The sequence below is a fragment of the Malaclemys terrapin genome, chromosome 3, assembly GCF_027887155.1.
Source record: "Malaclemys terrapin pileata isolate rMalTer1 chromosome 3, rMalTer1.hap1, whole genome shotgun sequence".
Taxonomy (NCBI): domain Eukaryota; kingdom Metazoa; phylum Chordata; order Testudines; family Emydidae; genus Malaclemys; species Malaclemys terrapin.
Window position 1 is genome coordinate 44,800,661 of NC_071507.1, and position 19,026 is coordinate 44,819,686.

The 19,026-nt window shown below is 44.4% G+C and overlaps 1 protein-coding gene across 6 annotated transcripts in view; it reads left to right on the forward strand.

The window, feature by feature from the left end:
* The window catches only part of LOC128834204 (centromere protein F-like), a 72,256-nt gene that overhangs the window by 7,867 nt on the left and 45,363 nt on the right, over nt 1-19,026 (forward strand). Inside the window, exon 1 of one of the 6 annotated variants that reach the window (XM_054022793.1) lies at nt 11,747-11,968. The exons of the other annotated variants lie outside the window; for them this stretch is intronic. The gene's annotated coding sequence lies outside the window, so the exon portion shown is untranslated. Of the gene's footprint in view, nt 1-11,746; nt 11,969-19,026 lie in introns of those variants that run through there. 6 annotated transcript variants of the gene reach the window in all.

Below are 19,026 nucleotides of genomic sequence, written 5' to 3' on the forward strand. Positions count from 1 at the left end.
ACTGAATTCTGTGTCCGTGTCCGTGTCCATGTCCTCATCATGCTTGTCGCTGCGCTGCCGCCGCCGCTGCCTCCTCGCCTCGTTTTTCTGGTCCTGGCTGAGCATAAACTCCACGAGAACGCGCGAGGTGTTTGCAATATTCATGAGTGCTGTCTTGACCTCAGCGGGCTCCATGCTTGCCGTGGTATGGAGTCTGCAGTGTTCACCCACCCAGGAAAAAAGGCGCGAAAATGGTTGTCTGCCGTCCGTTGCTTTCATGCAGGGAGGGAGGGAGGGAGGGAGGAAGTGAGGCTGTACCCAGAACCACCTGCGACGATGTTTTTTGTCCCATCAGGCACTGGGATCTTAACCCACAATCCCAATGGGCGCGGGAGACTGCGGGAACTATGGGATAGCTATGGAATTGCTACCCACAGTGCAACAGTGCAGAAATCGACGCTAGCCCCGGTACTTGGACGCACACCACCGAATTACTGTGCTAGTGTGGCCGCACTCATTTCGACTTTATACAACCTGTTTCTCAAATCCGAATTATCTAAATTCGGATTAATCCCGTAGTGTAGACATACCCTTGGAGTAATGACACAGCCTTGCTTCACACCAGTGTGAATGATGAATGATTTGTTCTCTGAGCCGTTGCACAGAGTGATGGCAGTCATCCCATCATGGAGTAGTCTGATGATGGAAATGAATTTCTGTGGACAGCCAAACCTACACAGCACCTTCCCTAGGACATCGCAATTGATAGAGACAAAGGCCTTGGTTAGATCGATGAATGCCATGAACAGTTCCTGGTGTTGCTCTCTGCACTTCTACTGAATCTGTCATGCCACAAAGATCATGTCAGTTTTGCCTTGGGAGGCCTGAAGCCACACTGTGATTTGGGGAGTTCCTCAGCAAGGGGGAGAAGGCAGTTTAGTAGGATACAGGCAAGGATCTTCCCTGCAATAGAGAGAAGGGCAATACCTCAGTGGTTCCCACACAAAAATTTGTCCCCTTTCTTGAATTTTGTAACAATGTTTGCGTTCTTAAAGTCAGGTGGAATTTCTTCAAAGGTCGAGATTTTGTTGAGGAGTTGCCAAAGTTTGTGTTGGAGGATTGTTCCATGATACTTCAGCTAGGATGCCGTCTGGGCCTGGTGTCTTGTGAACTTTTTGTCTTGGTGATGGCACACCGGACTTCCTCAGAAGATGGGAGATCAGCAAGGTGTTCCATTGCCAAGTGTTGTGGAATAGATTCAGTGGTGTCTTCAGAGACCATGGATTCGCGGTTTAGTAGGCTCTCAGAGCACTCCTTTCAGCGTTGTTTAATGCCGCATTGTCCTTCAGGAGGGTGGCGTCATCCTGGGAACGTAAAGGGGTTGGGCCTTTGGAGCTTGGTTCATATATAGTTTTTGTTGCTTGAAAGAAGCTTCTCATGTCATCCTGGTCTATGAAACCCTGGATCACAGAGGATCTCTTGCCACTGCTTATTTTTTTATGTCTCGTAGCCTCCTTTGGACTTTGGCTTTGAGCAGGTGGCAAACCTCATGTTTTCATTGGTTAGAGGAATCATTTTGTCAGTTGCAGAACTCAGTTCTTTTCTGTTGAATTCATGCTAGGATTTCCTAGCTCTTTTCGTCACTGACCCCAAATCAGAATCTTTCATTTTCCTTCTAGCAGATTCCAACCGAAATCTTTAAGATTGAAATAAAATTAAAAAAAAAAAAAAGCCATTCACACAAGTGTGAGGTTTTGGTTCTTGTTGGATTTTTTGGAGAAATCACTTAAAGTTCAGGATTTGCTTCCTGCCCCATGATGGATAAATGGAACAGGTCTCTGACTGCCTTGGGCTCAGCCAAAAGGACATGTCTACGCACTGGTTTAGATCCGTTTACATTTTTAATTGCCTAGGGACATTCATCATTTGTTGAAAAATACTGAAGCTTTGCTAGGTTTGGGGAGTTGCAATTAATTAAATATTTTGTGTCCCTATGAATATATTCATAACATAGATATTATTTAAAAGCATGCGCTAGCAGCAACTAAATGAATCAGAAGGATTGGTGTCCATCAGAAAATACTGCAAATAATATTGAATAAAAATCACACATCTGTAGCTAAATTAACCTTCTTTAGTGTGGTTTCCCAAAACAGTCACAAGTAGCTTTCTTTGCCAGTTCACCTTTTAGCTTTTCCCTAGGCATACATAGTACTAGATTGTGCCTTGTCCTGTCTGGGTGCACAGAGGGTGTAGGGTGCCTATCCTTTGCCATGTGGGAGACGGGCACAATCCCAGTCTAGCACCTCTGTAATGCAAGGACTGGGAGATCTGAGCAGCCAGAGCAGAGCTAGACTCCTTAAACAAGGTGGGATGAGGTCATTGTCCTGCTTCTCCTGTTTCCATTGACCAGTAGAGCTGAGCTGGTGCATGGGAATGAGAGAAGAGTGTGCATCACATGCTCTCAATTAATATAGTCATAGGTGCTGCTGTGTGAGGCTCCCATAGGTATCTTACTTGTCTCCACCAAAGTGTCCTTGGGATCAGCTGCCAGAACACAGCCTTTCTTCCCCCCAACCCTCACTTCCCCACAACTCAAAGCCACAATGTTTGCCCTTTTGCGCTCTGAACATACATGGGTCTTGGGACATGTAGTTTGATGCACGTTGTCCACACTACAGGTCTACAGGGTGCATGAACCAAAGTCTGCTGGGGACTTTCCTGTTGATTTTCTGTCGAAGGCACTCAGCTAATAAGGTGATGGGTGGCAGAATAAAACTCTGAGATAGATATATTATAAAAAGTGAATAGTGACCCAATGTTGTTCTGGTGAATCTCTATCAACAACATTTAATATCCTTGAAGATTAAAACTTCTGATCAGTAATGGTCTCCTTTTAAAAACTCAGAGTTGAATTGCTAAATGCAGTATAAGTATAATGCTTGAAGACTTCAACTGAGACTTCCAGTTCACTACAGTTATGCATTTTTCATGACTGTCTGGTTTTCAATCACTGGGGCAGAACTAGATCTGAACATGAAGCGCTAATTTTCCTATTCAGTTAAACCCTTATTTCTTATGTCTACCTGTTTCCATTAGTGTTTCTTTTACATTTGGTCACAGCCATCTCGAAAAATAGTGATTTACCTACTGGACTAAGGAACACATTCCGAAAGCATTTTCACAACCGAACACACCTTGTAGTACATAAAGTATAAAAGGTTGTGTTCAGGTTAACAAGGATTTGGGCTATGAAAGTTCACCCCTTAGTGATTCTCTTAAGATTTATTGAAAGGGAAGCCTGTTTAGAGAGAGAATCTACAAATGGCCTATGTGGATACCAAAAGGTAACAGATTTTGAAATTCAAAAATTCTTGTCTGAATAGCGCTATGTTCGTGTCATATACACATAGAGTTAGAAACAAAACATCAGTACTCTTCCTGAAAGGTTGCAGTGTAACACTACTTAAAACCATTATTGTGTGGGGAGACCTGCTGCATATCCACCAAATCTACCTGCCATTGTGCATCCACATCTGAAACCAGTGTCTTGTTTCTTTTGACATGTGTTCACGCCAGTTTGTGTAAAGTGTTAGCATCTTGGTCTGAAAGCCAAGCTGTTACCTGTCTTCAATGCAAAGTTTTGCTATGTATTTTGGCTGCTTGAAAAAGAGTGTTCACTCTCTGAATCTCCCAACTTTCCCGGGGGCGTAATATGTTTTCTTTAACTGAGCCACCTGTGTAGATATGACAGTTACTTATAATGTCTTTTACTAACACGAATATGGAGAAGATGGTCACAGTGACAAATTTAAACAAAAACAAGTTTTATTAGTCACATGGTTTAACACACTTTATAGCAGCCTGTGGAAAAAGAATGCTGCGACCCATGACAATTACAAGGTCCGAGCTGGTTCATTCTTCCATCTGGTTCTTATCTAGGGTCTCCTCTTTGAGCTCTGTGTCTCAGGCATGAGCGAAAACAACTGATGCGTGATAGATTCACCCCTACTTCACTACCATTGTGTAGGTTCTCAGAGGTCTCTAGAAAGGCGTTGTCAAGTTGTTGAGAGATTTTCAGAAAAGAAACAGCTGTAAGTCCCCTGTTTAGATTTACACAACCCCAGGTCAGTTCCCACTCCATTACAACTGCCTTCACCTCTGCTTTTTATAATCTCTTTACCTGAGCTATGTCTTATAGGTTCACTTTGTCCGAGGAGCCTTCCTCCGTGGGTTCAGTTGTTGGGTGGGCACCTTGCTGATCACTCTGACTCATAATTTCATAGGTCTTGCTGTCAGGTTCTGGTCTGTCCAGGAATGGCTGGGACAAAAGGTACAATCATCCTTTGGCCCCACAGTTACAATTTGTGGTGTGGTCGGGACACAGCAGGACAGTCTGAGATGGCTTACTGGAACTTAGATCCCACACGCAATATAAGTGTTATAAGGGGGCCACCATGTTGTGATTGGGTGTTATATTGGTACCATAGACAGACTCTCCATTAAAGGTGGAAGAAAGGAATATATAGGGATTGAAATTAAAAGCATGAAGGGGGAACCCTACTGTTATCTGGCTGTATTTCATCCCAGACAGAACTCTCACTGATTGATGTGTGTACTTTAGAATGAAGGGAATTAGATTTTTTTTTTTAATTTTCAAATACTTGTGAGGTTAAAAAAATATGATTATACCTTTGGTAGAAAAATAGGGAACCTAGAGTAAAAGTGAGAAGTTAGAATGTATCTATAAAGATTTGATAGACCAATCAGTATCTTTTATTTGAAAATATATTGTCTTTTGAGTGGTCTTTTTTTGTGTGCTGACGGGTTTTTTTTTTTTGTTCTCTTTCTAAGGGCAATAGAGGATGTATTTCAAATGCATATTAGAAGTAGAAGGCATGACCTTGATGAGGTGAGCAAAAAATATCTATTATTAAATACTCTGTCACCCAGAGCAGGAGAAATGTTTTAATATCGGTGCGCAACAACAATTTATGCCATTCTAACTCCTACAGAATTTAAATGAAAAGAGGTGAGGAGGCACGTAGAGAAGAAGCCCTGTTCTGACAAAAGGCAACAGCTATATGGTGTGTTATAGCTAGAGCTAGCAAAAAAAGATTTTTCCTATATGCTTGTATGTACATTTCTAGTGTGGCTTCTCAAAAGCTTTTGATAAAGTACTTAGTGGTCAGATTGGTTAAATTGCACAGGGCCTCTGTGCAAGAAGTGTTTGTCTCTATAGATTTCTGCTGTTTCTGACATTGCTGTAGCAGACAAAGCAAGGGAGGATTTGTAGCTCTAGTTTTGAAAGTGGGTCGATAGAAGGATGAACTTCAAAGCTCAGCAACAAACTTTGAAGTTCCCTTAGCTTCAAAAGCCATTCCCTGCAGCATGTTGTGGACCAAAGTGCAGGCTGAGTGAAGTCAAGTAAATACTGCAAAGCATCATGAACATTAATTCAAACAAGAACTGTAAATCTGCCTGAATGCTATTAGTGATCCCTTTTGTTTTCACACCCTGGGTATTTCTAAGCAAATTTTCATTTGCAGAAAAATATAAAAGAGCTATGAGTATGCATCCATGCTGAAAGTGTGTGGCAGCCATCTTGAAGGTTTTGTGGGTTTTGGAGTCATCCAGTCAGATAGCAGTCAGCATGGGTAAAGTCTGTGGGACAAGAACAGTCTTTCTGTTCTATATTTATACAGTGTCTAGCAAAATGGGGTTCTGACCTATGGCGGGGGCTCCCAGGCACCAATAACACACACACCATCTAGCTTTTCTGTAGTGCTTTTCATCCGTAGAGCTCCAGGTGCTTTACCAAAGAGGTAAGGATCAATCCCCTGTTTTACAGATGGGGAAACTGAGGCACAGAAGGGGTGATGTGACTTACTGAATGTCACTGAGCAGTCTAGTGGCCAAGTCATGAATAGAACCCCGGTTTCCTGCATCGCACTCCAGTGCACTAGCCACTAGCCCACATTATGCCATTCAAATAAATAATAGAACAGGCAACCGGTCACTGCAAATAGCAAATTACTAAGAGCAAACATTTTAAGCAAAAGCCCTGACAAATAATTTGTGAGCGACCCATAGTTAGCAATACACTCACACAAATAGTGTCAAATAATGAGCTAATCTGAAAAGATTGAAGCCTCCTTCTGGATAACTCACAAACAGAAAGAGGGGTTTAAAATAATACCTTGTTCTCTGGAAATGGTTTGTCCAGCTCTAGGACTGACCCATACTGGATTGTAAAGTTAGTTGATAACCACTTAGGACAATAAAAAAGAGGAGGAAGGACGATCCAGTGGTTAGAGCGCTGGCCTAGGATTTGGGAGACTGAGTTCAAGTCTCTGCTGTGACACAGACTGCCCGTGTGAACTTTGGCAAGTCACTTAGAATGGGATCCATGAAGAGACTGAGGCATTGCATTGCTAAGCCTGACAGTGCTGAACTTTTAGAAACCTAGAAGAATCACAGGAACAACACTGTGATCCACAAAGCCAGCCTAGGTGTCTAAGCCCCCTCATAGCAGTGGTTCTCAACCAGGGGTATGTGTACCCCTGGGGGTACACAGAGGTCCTTCGGGGGTACATCAGCCCATCTAGATACTTGCCTAGGTTTACAACAGGTTACATAAAAAGCACTAGTGAAGTCAGTACAAACTAAAATTTCATACAGACGATGACTTGTTTATACTGCTCTATATATTACACACTGAAATGTAAGTACAATGTTTATATTCCAATTGATTTATTTTATGATTATATGGTAAAAACGAGAAAGTAAGCAATTTTTCAGAAATAACGTGCTGTGACGCTTGTATTTTTATGTCTGATTTTGTATAAGTAGTTTTTCAGTGAAGTGAAATTTGGGGGTACTGAAGACAAATCAGATTTCTGAAAGGGGTACAGTAGTCTAGAAAGGTTGAGAGCCACTGCCCTATATAATGCAAGGAGGGAGGGCGCGCCTTAGACTACAGTCCACAAATCCAGCCTGCTAGATGGCTCCCTGTCTAAGCTAGACAGTGGGAGCGTCTAATGTGCCAAGCCCTGCCCCTTTCTCAGAGATCGGTATCTAAGTCCAGGCTGCAGGGAGGTGCCTAGATCAGCAAGCAATCCACGAACAGGAACCCTTTCCCTGGCATAGGCGCCTGGGTAGTTTCTTGTGGGAATGAGTTCGGTGCCTGTCTCACTTCACCTGCCCCAGGCAACACAAGCATGTCCCTCTAAGCTTTGCAGGTCCTGCTGTTACTCTGCAGGTTAGCTATTGGCATACCTCAATCCTCAAGCCCTCTGAGCGCCTCCCTGGATTGTCCAGCACCTGGTCTACTGGACACTTGCAGTATTCAGATTCACTGTTTCAAAGAAACAGTACACCCCATCTTACCAGTTCCACCTCTGCTCAACACACAGCACTTAGATGTGTATATAGTGAAATCAATTCTAAGTTGATTTGGCAAAACATAGCGGAGAGATCAAGTTGTAGCAAGTAGAAGGACTGGAAACAAATGGGCACATATAAAATAAAATCATAACAGGCATTTGAGAGCCTAGACTTAATTAACAAGATATTCTCATGTCGTGTAAAGTATTGCTCGTCCAAAATCCTTGCAACACTTTACAACCAGGCTGGCTATGACCCTCCTTTCACAAGACAAGCCTCCCATCAGCTTGCTTCCTCGGTGAAGGCTTTATTATGTCACTCTGCACGCCATGATAGATCAGATCAGTCCTTTGTCTTTATTCATAAAGAGGGTACCTCCCTCCCTCTGTTTGTTCCATCCTGTGGATTTCGCTGTCTCTTATTTGGCAGCTGGCTCAGTATGTAGGTAGTCATACATTGTGAGGCATACAGTACACAAATGGCCAGTCAGGGAGATAGGTGTCTGTTACCTCCGACCTCAAAGGATCATATCCAAGGTATTTCACCTCCTGGTGACCTGCCTTAACTCTAAGACCTTAAGTACATAATTTTCAGTATAGATACATACCTCCTTAAATATTATCGGTACATACATTTCACAATGATTTTGACAACCAGTCGGCTTCTGGCTCTTGGCGGACACCTTACACACCACCCTTCAGTGAACTATTATTAAGGCTACATGTTAGTCACTATTTTTTAGTGAAAATTATGAACAAGTCCAGGCAGTAAACAAAAATTCATAGCCAGTGACCTGTCCATGACTTGTACTATACACCCCTGACTAAAACTTGGGCTGGGACCCCCCCAAAACACCTGGATCCTTACTAAACTGGTGAACGTCACAATTAGAGAAAAGTAGCTGTCATTTGCTTCTCTTGCACTAGCTTGTGGTACTTCCCTTTATGGAAATCAAAGTTCTGGGTCCTTCTCGTCGGCGGTACTGCTGACTGCTGCACACTAACTTCAGCTTTTTTTGTTTTCCTTCGTGCATATATCTGACCCCGGAGATCCATGTCGCTCACATTACGCCACTGAAACATTCGCGTTAGAAACTTTCTCACAGACATGAAATATTTTAGTATTCAATTCTCTGCCCCTCGAAGAAACAGCTTTCCAATGAGACTCAAATCTGTTGCTTGTTAAAGCATTATTCTGGATGGGTAATTGGATTTCCTTCTGTAAGCTACCAGCATGCTCACTAAGGCTCTGATTCACTATTGTCCTGCACCTTGTACTGTTAATTTCCACCAGTGAGCCCCATGAATACAATGTGAGAGGGGCACTGCATGTAGCGCACCACTTGCTCAGTCAGAGAGACAGTACCTATATAGAGGGGCTGGGAGAGGTGTGTGGGGGGGGAGGGGCGGGGTGGGGGGGGGGGAATGAAAAGGGAGAATGTCAAAGAGACCGCATTCCCCTAGGCCCATCTCCTCTAATCTGTGTCCTCTGCACTTGCATTAGTGGTCAGGATGCCCAGGTCCTAAATGATTAGCAGAGTCAGACTGGCTTTCTGTATCTTTCTATCATTGATATATAGGTATTATTATTTGCATTCTGGTAGCATCTGGAGGTTGCCAGTCAGTGAATAGGGCCCTGTTGTGCTAGGCACAAAGTAGTAAAATATAACAGGGTATTTATACAGCTCACTGCCTGGGGTTCCCTTGGGTGAGAAATTTAAAAATTGAGTTTCTTTCTCTTTTGAGTGGACAACTAAGACTTCATGGCTCCTTTCATAGGAGAAAAGATTAGTCACTGTATCCTTGACCAACACTCTACACCCTCAAAGTCCCTTATAGTTCAGTGTGCAGTGTGCCCTCTTCAGTATGACTTTATGTACTTTGGCATCTTTTTAGATGAAAGGAAGAGAGACACCTATAAATTAACAGTATTTATTATTGATGCACCAGGCATTCATTCTTCAGAAATACTGGGTATGTTATAAGAATATATATACACAAAGAGCTAAACTGAGTGTCACACAAACCAACAATGTGTGATTTATAATGACTAAGACCTTACTACAGGGAATTTCCTAGGGTTTAATGATCAACAGGAGTTAATTGCGTAAGGCTTAGGACATTGCTGTTTAAAACTCACACTGCTGCAATAGATTCAGGTAGAATCAGTTTTTGAGGAATTGGCATGAAATGTCCTTTAAAACTGTAGAGCTGTCTTTGCTTACTTGTTTCCATAATGTAGGAGTGCTGTCTGGTGTACTCTCTTAAGCAGTAGGTTATGTGGGAGTTAAACCATGTGCCTTGCATGAAGATTAAATAGCAATCGAGATAATTACAAAGTAATTGGAATGCAAAACGTGATTTTGTGTCTTTTGAAGTGCCTCAATTCAGCTAGAATGGGTGTTTTTGGTAGCAGTTTAGACATTAGTCTGAGTGACAGTCAGTAGGCAGGGGAAAATCTATTGAAGAACAATCAAAGCTGAAGTTAGTGAATTTTAGGTTAATTTCATAGACAAAGGAACTTTCTGAAGTGATGCATTAAATTGAAAGGATCTGTAATTTAGTCTTGACTAGACAATGCTGAGTGTATATTGCTTAAGGTCTAATCCTACCAGATCCTGAATGCCATATGTTGTGGTACTGTGCGCCCTCAACTCCAATGGGAGCTGGAGGGGGCTTTATTCCTCACAGGAGGCACTCAGCACTTCTAAAGATAGGGTCCTTAAATGGTAGTGGATATTTTTATTCTATCCCACTGCACTCTATTTGTTACCCAAGAATTTACTGTACTGTCCCCAGGACTAAAAATTTGAGGTCTGGGCATATTCCTGTCAAAATTATTAACTAACTAGAGTGAATTCAGAAAACAACAAAAATGATTAGAGCAGAGGAGGAATTGATTTATAAGGAAGAGTTTTTAAAATGCCAGATATAACTGAGGTTGGCTAAGCAGTGATTGCTGGGGAACGGCAAGATCATCTAGATGAGTTTGAAGAGTGTAAACACTAAGGAGGGAGAAGTATCATATAGAAGGGTACAAAGAGGTATAAATAAGGATTAGGTTAAATAAATGAGAAATGTACTCTGATTGTCAGAAACTTACTGACACAGGTAAGATTGGAGAATAGTTTCCCTTATTCTCCATCCCCACACAAGGGAGGTGATGGAAGCCCAATTACTTTGAGACTTCAATGCATTGTACCTATCAGCTCTTTATAGAAGAATCCTGCATTGGCAGGGCCTGGATGATCTACTAGATCTTCTCCACTTCTAGTTTCTATTTGTCTTTAAAACAAAGCATTTGTTTTCACTTAACATCTTCTTTTAGACCTGGGTACACAAAGCAGTAGGATGAAAAGAACACACAACCCTTTCCAGAGGATGTTTGCAAGCCCAGTTGGACTTCTGGGCAACTAGCCATTTGACTAGTAGGGTGAGGGTGGTTACTTCTTTGAGCTGCAAGGCTGATCTGTTCTTCCCATACACATACTCTCCAGGGCCGACTTTAGGCACCAGCAAAGCAAGCAGGTGCTTTGGATGGCACATTTGCAGGGGTGGCAGGGATCCAGCATGGGAGCTGAGAACCAACAGGGGGCCCTGGGAGCTGTAGTTCCCTGGTTAGCTCCCTGCCTATAGAGCCAGCCCTGGAGCAGGGAAAGAACTACATTTCCCAGCATTCCCTTGGCTGCTATCAACAGGAAAGGGAGGGGGAGGGAGTGAGGTAGCTGAGACCTCATGGTGCTTTGAATGGAGAGCTCAGTGCTAGAATTGGGTGGCACTGTGAATGGTAGGGATACCATATTTTAACACTCAAAAAAGAGGACACTCCACTGGGAGGGGGAGGGTTAGCCCCACCCCCTATCCCGCCCTCCCACTTCCCACCCCCTGCCTGCCCCCCACAGAACCCCCAACCCATCCAACCCCCCCTGCTGCTTGTCCCCTGATTACACCCTCCCGGGACCCCTTCCCCTATGTGACGTTATTGATATAATCTGGGACCATATAGAACATGGTTGCAACCAAAGTCCTGTAGTGGCACCAAATCTTGTCTAAAGCGGGTCAAATGAGATGTCTTAGACAAGGTTAGGATTTGCTGGTTATAATTATGCTGTCTATATGTGTGTATCAATTTTGTAGTTGAAGTTGTGAATATTGGCTCTATACTGTCTGTATTGCAAACTTATGCTATGCTTCTGGGTGACGTCCCAGACAAGTTGGTGTTAGCTCTGCTTAGCCTGCTTGATGGCCCATTAAGGACCATCAGCTATACAATTGACCCATGGAGAGAAGGCAAATACGCCTTGTAACTCAGCAAAGCATGCAGGAACTTTCCCATGTGGCTCCAGACTCCATTTTGCTGTAATTTTCCACAGTAAGAACAAAGAGGTGCTCTTACACCTGGAAGAGACTATATAAGGTTGATGCCTCTTCTCCATCTTGTCTTCAATCCTGCTTCTTACCCTCTGGAGGAACTTTGCTACAACTGGAAGCTCTACACAAAGGACCCATTCCAGCTGTGGATGTACTCCAGAGACTTGATTTGAACCTGCAGTTTATTCTATCACTGCTACAAGCCTGGACTAAGAATTTTGGCATTATTGTAGGTAATTGATTCCATTTAACCAATTCTAGCTCTCATCTATATCTGTTTCCTTTTATTAATAAACCTTTAGATTTTAGATTCTAAAGGATTGGCAACAGCATGATTTGTGGGTAAGATCTAATTTTTATATTGGCCTGGATCTGGGGCTTGGTCCTTTGGGATCGAGAGAACCTTTTTCTTTTACTGGGGTATTGGTTTTCATAACCATTTGTCCCCATAATGAGTGGCATTGGTAGTCATACTGGGAAACTGGAGTGTCTAAGGGAATTGCTTGTGTGACTTGTGGTTAGCCAGTGGGGTGAGACCAAAGTCTTCACTATCTGGCTGACTTGGTTTGGCTTAGAGGTGGAAAAACCCCAGCCTTGGGCTGTAACTGCCCTGTTTTAAGCGATTTGTCATGCATTGGCACTCTCAGTTGGGTCCCGCCAGAACCGCATCGTTATACCCTAATTGCCCCCCCCCGGGACCCCACCCCCTATCTAAGCCTCTCTTCTCCTTGTTCCCGACTTCCCCCTTCTGAGATCCCCCCACACCCTAACTGCCCCCCTAGGACCCTACCCCCTACTGTCCCCTGACTACCCTGACCCCTATTCACACCACAGTCCCCTGACAGCCCCCACAGAACCCCCAACCCATCCAACCTCCCCTGCTCCCTGTCCCTTGACTGCCCTGACCCCTCTCCACACACACCCCCTGACAGCCGCCCCAAGCCCCTGTCCTATCCAACCCCCCCTGCTCCCTGCCCCTTGACTACCCCCCTGGGATCCCATGCCCCTTCTCCAACCCCCCGGTCCCCTTACCGTGCCGCTCAGACCAGTGTGTCTGGTTCCACGCGAAGCCAGACACTCTGCCGCAGACACGCTGCTGTGCTCCTCTGTGGCGTGCACAGCCCCGTCCCCCCAGAGTGCTGCCGGCGCGGCGCGGTACGCTGACGCTGTAGGGGAGGAGTGGGGGCAGCAGGGGAGGGGCTCTGGCTGCTGGAAGCCCCGATACAAGTGGCTCAATCCGGCCGGGCCACCCTGTCAGCCGTGCTGCGCTCTGCATTGGGAGGGAAATCCCAGACCTTTTGAGAGTTTTACAAATTCTGCCCAGATGGCTATTTAAAACCCAAAAAGCCAGACATGTCCATGAAATACGGATGTATGGTAGGTAACCCTAGAACGGGGAACAAGTATGCCCAAGGAGTAGGCAGCTTTGGCCCAGATATCTCCTTCAGAAGATATCCCCAGACTGGATTAGGGATACTGGTGTGACCCCACCTTGCAGCCCCCAAAGAAAGAATTGGGTGCACTAAATGGACAGTGCACCTCTCTATCTGAAGCCTAGCAAGGAAGGTATGTGGATCCCACTAGAATTTAAAATGAAACGTAATAGAGAGGAGGATCTACTAGGATCCGGGCAGCTTTAGATACAGTACCAGGCATGTAGGAAGCTTTCCACTTCTGAGCCATGGACGCATAAATTGACTTTTCCTGTCCAGATTTAGCTAATATTCAGAAAGGGAATCTAGCACTTGCCTTCCAGATTTGAACACCCTCAAAATTCAGGAGTGCTCAAGCTTAATTTGGGCAGCTGTTAATTCATTTCTCCCAAATCAAATATACGGATCCACTGTAACTTGCTGTAGAAAAAGTAGGATAAAATTGAGCAAGAAATGCTTCCCAGTGGTTATTAGGACTGGAATTGCTATTTTCAACAGCCACTGCCATTTTTCCCCCCTTTTTTTAGTTTCATTTGTTTAAAAGGAAGATAGTGATATTGCCTTGGCAAATTCCGTATAGAAACAAAGAGTGGAACAAAAGAATAATAAAAGCACCTCAACTTTTCCTCATTTATGTAGCACAGTCTTATAATATGCATCCAGATATCCTCCAATCACACAAACTGAAAATTGTTCCACTTTACTGCAGTTCTGTAACCATATGGGAACCAATCCGGTCTGTGTTCTGTGCACATCTAAAATTCCTGCTGAATGACCCGCACTGGGAGTGAGTTACCAGTGACCCAGAGCTGTCGCGGCAGGGGGGTTTGGGTGCGGGGTAAGCCCAGGGCTGGGGCATCAGGAGGAGGTGGGGGGGCAGCCAAAAATTTTTTTGCTTGGGGCAGCGAAAAACCTAGAGCCGGCCCTGATACTCTCCAAAGTCAGTGTTGATCTCTCTATTCCTGATGGCAACTGAATGTACAGCACAACGCCTCAGACCTAAACATAGAAACAGCACCTACTATGGACCCTTGCTATGTGTGCATCACCAGGGAGCTAAGGTGAATTGGGTGGCCTTGCCAATTGTTCTTTTAACTTGCCTCTGCTGAGCCTCATATGCCACCCAATTTGGCTTGAAGCTCTTCCTCTTATTTACTAGGTGTGATAGGGCATCCACCCCACAGTAGAGTGCAAGAGGAGCGGCAAGGAACAGCCAGTCTGGGCACAGCAGGCCCATATAAGAAGAGCTGCAGGGCAGAGCAGGATCAGCTACTCCCTGGAGCTCACGGAAGGAGAACTAAGTGCCTGGCAGGCAGAAGGAAGCGATCACCCTGGACAGAGCAGTGCTCTTGGCAAGGACCGAAGGAGCTAGAGAAGAACTCCTGTCTGGTTGCTAGGGTTTGCAGGCTCAGGCAAGGGTGAAGAGGGTGCTGGGGCCACAGGGAAGCGGCTGAACAATTGGCTGCAGTCACCACTGCGGAAACGGCGGGACAGTTGGATTGCAACCCCTGCCCTTGGATTGGGGTAGCACAGATCATGACACGGCGGGAGGGCTGTGTTATGAAGACAACACTGTAGTCCTTGGAGTAATGTGCGTCTGAGAGCAGAAGTGATGGCAGGCGAGGAACCACCAGGAGTGGGCGTACTGATCTGCGGAGCTAAACCCCAATATAACCGCAGCAGCCACCAGTGTGGTGAGTGGAGCCATATTATATGAGGAAACAAGCATCTGCAGCAGCAGTAGCCTCCTCCCAATCTCTGGAGAAGAGGCAAGAGAGAGCAGAATCATAGCAAGTTAGGGAAGGAGATTATGAGCTTGAGTGGATGTTGGGGAGATGAGAGTTTGAAGAGAGAGATTAGAAAAGAAAGAGGAGAATGGGAAAGCTGGGAGGGAACGTGTGTAGAATGACACAGGGAACGATGCACTACAAGGTACCCTGGGAAGGAAAGTGAAGGAAGGACAAACTCTGGAGCCACAGGAAATTATAATATTTAAGAAGTGTTAAAATAAAACACCCACGAATAGTGCCATAGTGGCTGATTTATATAGAATATGTATTTATCAGTGGCAAGTGGAGGCACAGAGGGAAGGACTCTCTCTAGTGGAGTTCAGTCCCTTCACTAGTCTCCACCCTGACACCACTTTCATCCCAGGCTTAGCCAAATACTTCAGAGGAGCAATTTTGTTTGCATTTGGAATTAATGTTCTTACATGAGGAACACATAATTCCAAGCTATTTGCACCTATCCAACCCTGGACGTTCATAAATATTTCCTTGGGCTTTATGACAGCCTTTTATCTTTAACATTAAGGAATTCAGGAGTTTTCTGAGAGCCTTTTATGGAGAGACATCGTCTCCATTTTCTGCAGTAAGGATCATCCTGATTGGAGATTACTGCCTTAAGGGCTGCTTACCTTTCCCCTGATCAAAAAATAAATTTGGGAGTCCATTAGTCCTTAGAAGTACATTAGTGATGCAGAAGATCATTCTCAAAATCTGTTCCATGCTCAGATTCAATTCAAGAAGCCATAATTTCCATGGGAAATTTTCTTTAAAAAAAACCTATCTTCTCACATTAGGAGCCAAAAAAAGGGCTTCTAGGAATTCAACAAGGTGGAAAATGTCACTCTTAGCCCTAAGCTAGCTGCTGCAATATGTTTGTAAGTACAGCATACCAGTTCCAGAATGCTCCCTTTAACAGATTAGTCTCCTTTTAGCCTGGGTCCAGCAATCACTCACACCCCTTGCAGTCACTGACCTTTGTTCCACTTTCTTTCAGGTGTCCTGGGGTGGGGTGGGGTGGAGAGGCTCTCTCTTTAGCCAGTTGAAGACAAAATGGAGGGGTCTCCTAGGGGTTCAAACAGACTTTCTCTTGTGGGTGGAGACCCCTCCTCACTCCTATGCAAAATCCAGCTCCAAGATGGAGTTTTGGAGTCACCTGCGCAAGTCACATGTCCATGCATGACTCACAGTTTTTATAGGGAGCATCCATTGTTTACATGCTACCTTGAACGTCCTCAAGTGGACTTCTAATGTGGATTGGAGCATTCCAAGATCCGTTGTCCTTTAAGTGTTTCTTGATTACGTACTTAATTTCAACATTCCTTTCTCCAGGAACTGACCAAATGCTCTACCAAGGTTATTTAGAAATCAAGCCAGTACACAGCAAACATTCTTAACTTCGAATACAAAAATGGTACATGCATACAAATAGGATTAATACATTCAGTAGATCATAACCTTTACAGAGATATGTTACATGGCATATGTAGCATAAAACACATTCTAAGCATATTTCCATAAAGCCTTATGGGAGGTACTGTCAAAAGCCTTATGGGAGGTACCGTCACAGCATCGTCAAGCTGTTGAGAGATTTTCAGAAAAGAAACAGTATAAGCACCCCACAGCTTGTTGTTAATTTTACTCAATCCCTGGTTGCTAGCCCCATTATACCCCATCCTCGACCGTCGCTTCTTAATCATTCATTTACCTGAGCGACGTCTTTTCCATTCATCTTGTCAGCTGGTGACTCCCCTAAGCCATGATCGCCTTCCACCTCTAGGGGGTTGAACAATGAGAGGCCGTCACACTAATCGGGGTGCCTCACAAGGGTTTCAGGGTTGGATTCTAATGTATCCATCAACGGTTGAGTCTAAGGGTCCTCCTCGGGACTGTCACTGTTGTAGCGCTTTCTCCACACAAGTCCAAAGGTGCTCGGGGCTAAAACAAAGTCTGAAGTTCTCACAGGGGTGGTAAAGGAGTCCACGTTTCCTCTCAGCAGGCTTTCCACAATTTCTAAAATACGTGTCCTTGGTAAGAGATGGCCTTCTCTGCCCGGAGCTGGGACTTATGGTGTAATGGTGCTGCACTCTGATTGGCAGAGGGTGTTGGGAGGAGTTCTTAGAGGGGTCACATGACACTTCCGGACAGGTCACCCTGACTGGTCAAATCTCCTCTCAGGGCGGTCTATCGGGGTGAAACCAATACTGAGGAGGAGTTCTTGGGGGGGGGGGGGAAGGGGGTCACATGACACACCTTGCTTCCAGTCATGTGGCTGTCTTGACCCCAGAAGTAACACCCCCTGGGGCGGGACTTCCTGTGACGGGTGGGTGGGGTTTAAGGGGTCAAGGGGCAGAGTTAAGGGGTCAAGAGACGGGGTTAGGGTTTTATTGACGGTATGGCTCTTATACTACTCAGGTTTACTGTACCATACAGTTTTTGCCTTCTTCATTTTGCTCAGGTGATGTTTGTGTGCTCAAGGAACATCTGCCTTTGTGAGTGTTAAGATTCTCCCTAGAGTTCTCAGCAACAGTTTTTGTAGGTTGCTCATTTCTGCAAAGAGATCTTGAACTAGATTCCATGCGTTCAATAGCTGTTTCTGCTTGGCACTGCTGAGTTATCATCTACCTGCAACACAACAAAAAATAGTCTTGTTAAGTACCAGCAGGAAGTGAGAGATGCATTCCAAGCAACCGAATACCATGAATTAGCAGACACCCGCTAATGCAAGAATCTTCAATGCTTATATTTATCACTTTGAAAATACAACAGTGCTGTGCAGAATGCTTTACAGCAACTACCTACTCCTCACCACGTTCAAGTTTTACAAATCGCAAGTCACATAATATAACAAGGTATAGGTAAAGCTAAGGAGTAGAACACAGTAATTCCTTGTCTAGTCTATTCTTGCTCAATCACTAATCTGCAGAACTGTATTTCGAGGTATGTAATTTAAGTTTAATTACTGATATTTCATAATGAATTTGTAAATGTCCTATAGTTTATTCTGTAAATATAATAGCACTTGAAAAAGTTGTTTTGTCCTGAAGCATTTACACTGGCCTGCAGAGGATATCTTGTCCAGATGTTCTGCTGTTCAACACTAGCTTTGGAAAACTGTTGAAAAATTTCACAATATTTATCCCTTTGGGGTTATCTCAAATTCCAGTCCCCACTGCTATTACAATCATCCTTGTACTTCCCACCAAATTCTGACATGATTTTAGCATCAATTAGTTAAAAAGTTAAGTAGTTATAAATGTGTGCTTCACGACAATTGAAATCCCAAATGCCACAGCTTCTGATAGTGTAGGTAATTGGTCTCAATTCTCATCCCACTTACACTGATGTGGGTCCTGTGTGAGAGATGAGCATCAGGGCTTATCCTTCTAGCACCAATACTTATGAAAATAAAAGCTGTTAAAATGTTGATGCCAAGCACCAGAACTGAGACAGGAACCTTTCTTTCCTGTACTCCCAATGACCCCTCCAAGCTGGTGCACATGCACGGTGGTGGAGGAAGATACTGGACTCAAATGCAGAGGGGACAAAAGGCAAATGGGGTGCGGGGGTGGTGGGAGGGCAGACTGGGACAAGGAGTATGCCAAGATTGGGACTGGAATGGGGGTGAGGGGAGGGGGCCAAGGACAGGGAGCCAGTAGGTGAGGCTAGGACTAGAAGACTATGAGAGAAGGCGGGGGTATGGGGAAAGGAATGTGTAGGAGACACTGAGAGAAGATACAGAGCTAAGAGGAGGAGGAGAAGAGAACTGGGGCTGACTGTACAGAGAGATTGGGACAAGGAGCCTTAATTCCAGCATATCCGAACTTTTGAGTGCTTTTGTGTGTAATCCATCTATGCACGCACACACCCACCCCCTGCTCTAGGCAGCCAGGTCTTTCAAGAAATAATCAAATATTTGTGATGAGCATTAAAGTGGGAAGATTTACCTCGTTTCTATTTACCAAGTTAATGAGCACTTGGCATGAGATCACAGATTTGATCATACCAACAATTTTAAGTTTACCATTATGCCCAGATCTTTGTTATATGCCACGCTTTATTGATTGTATTTAC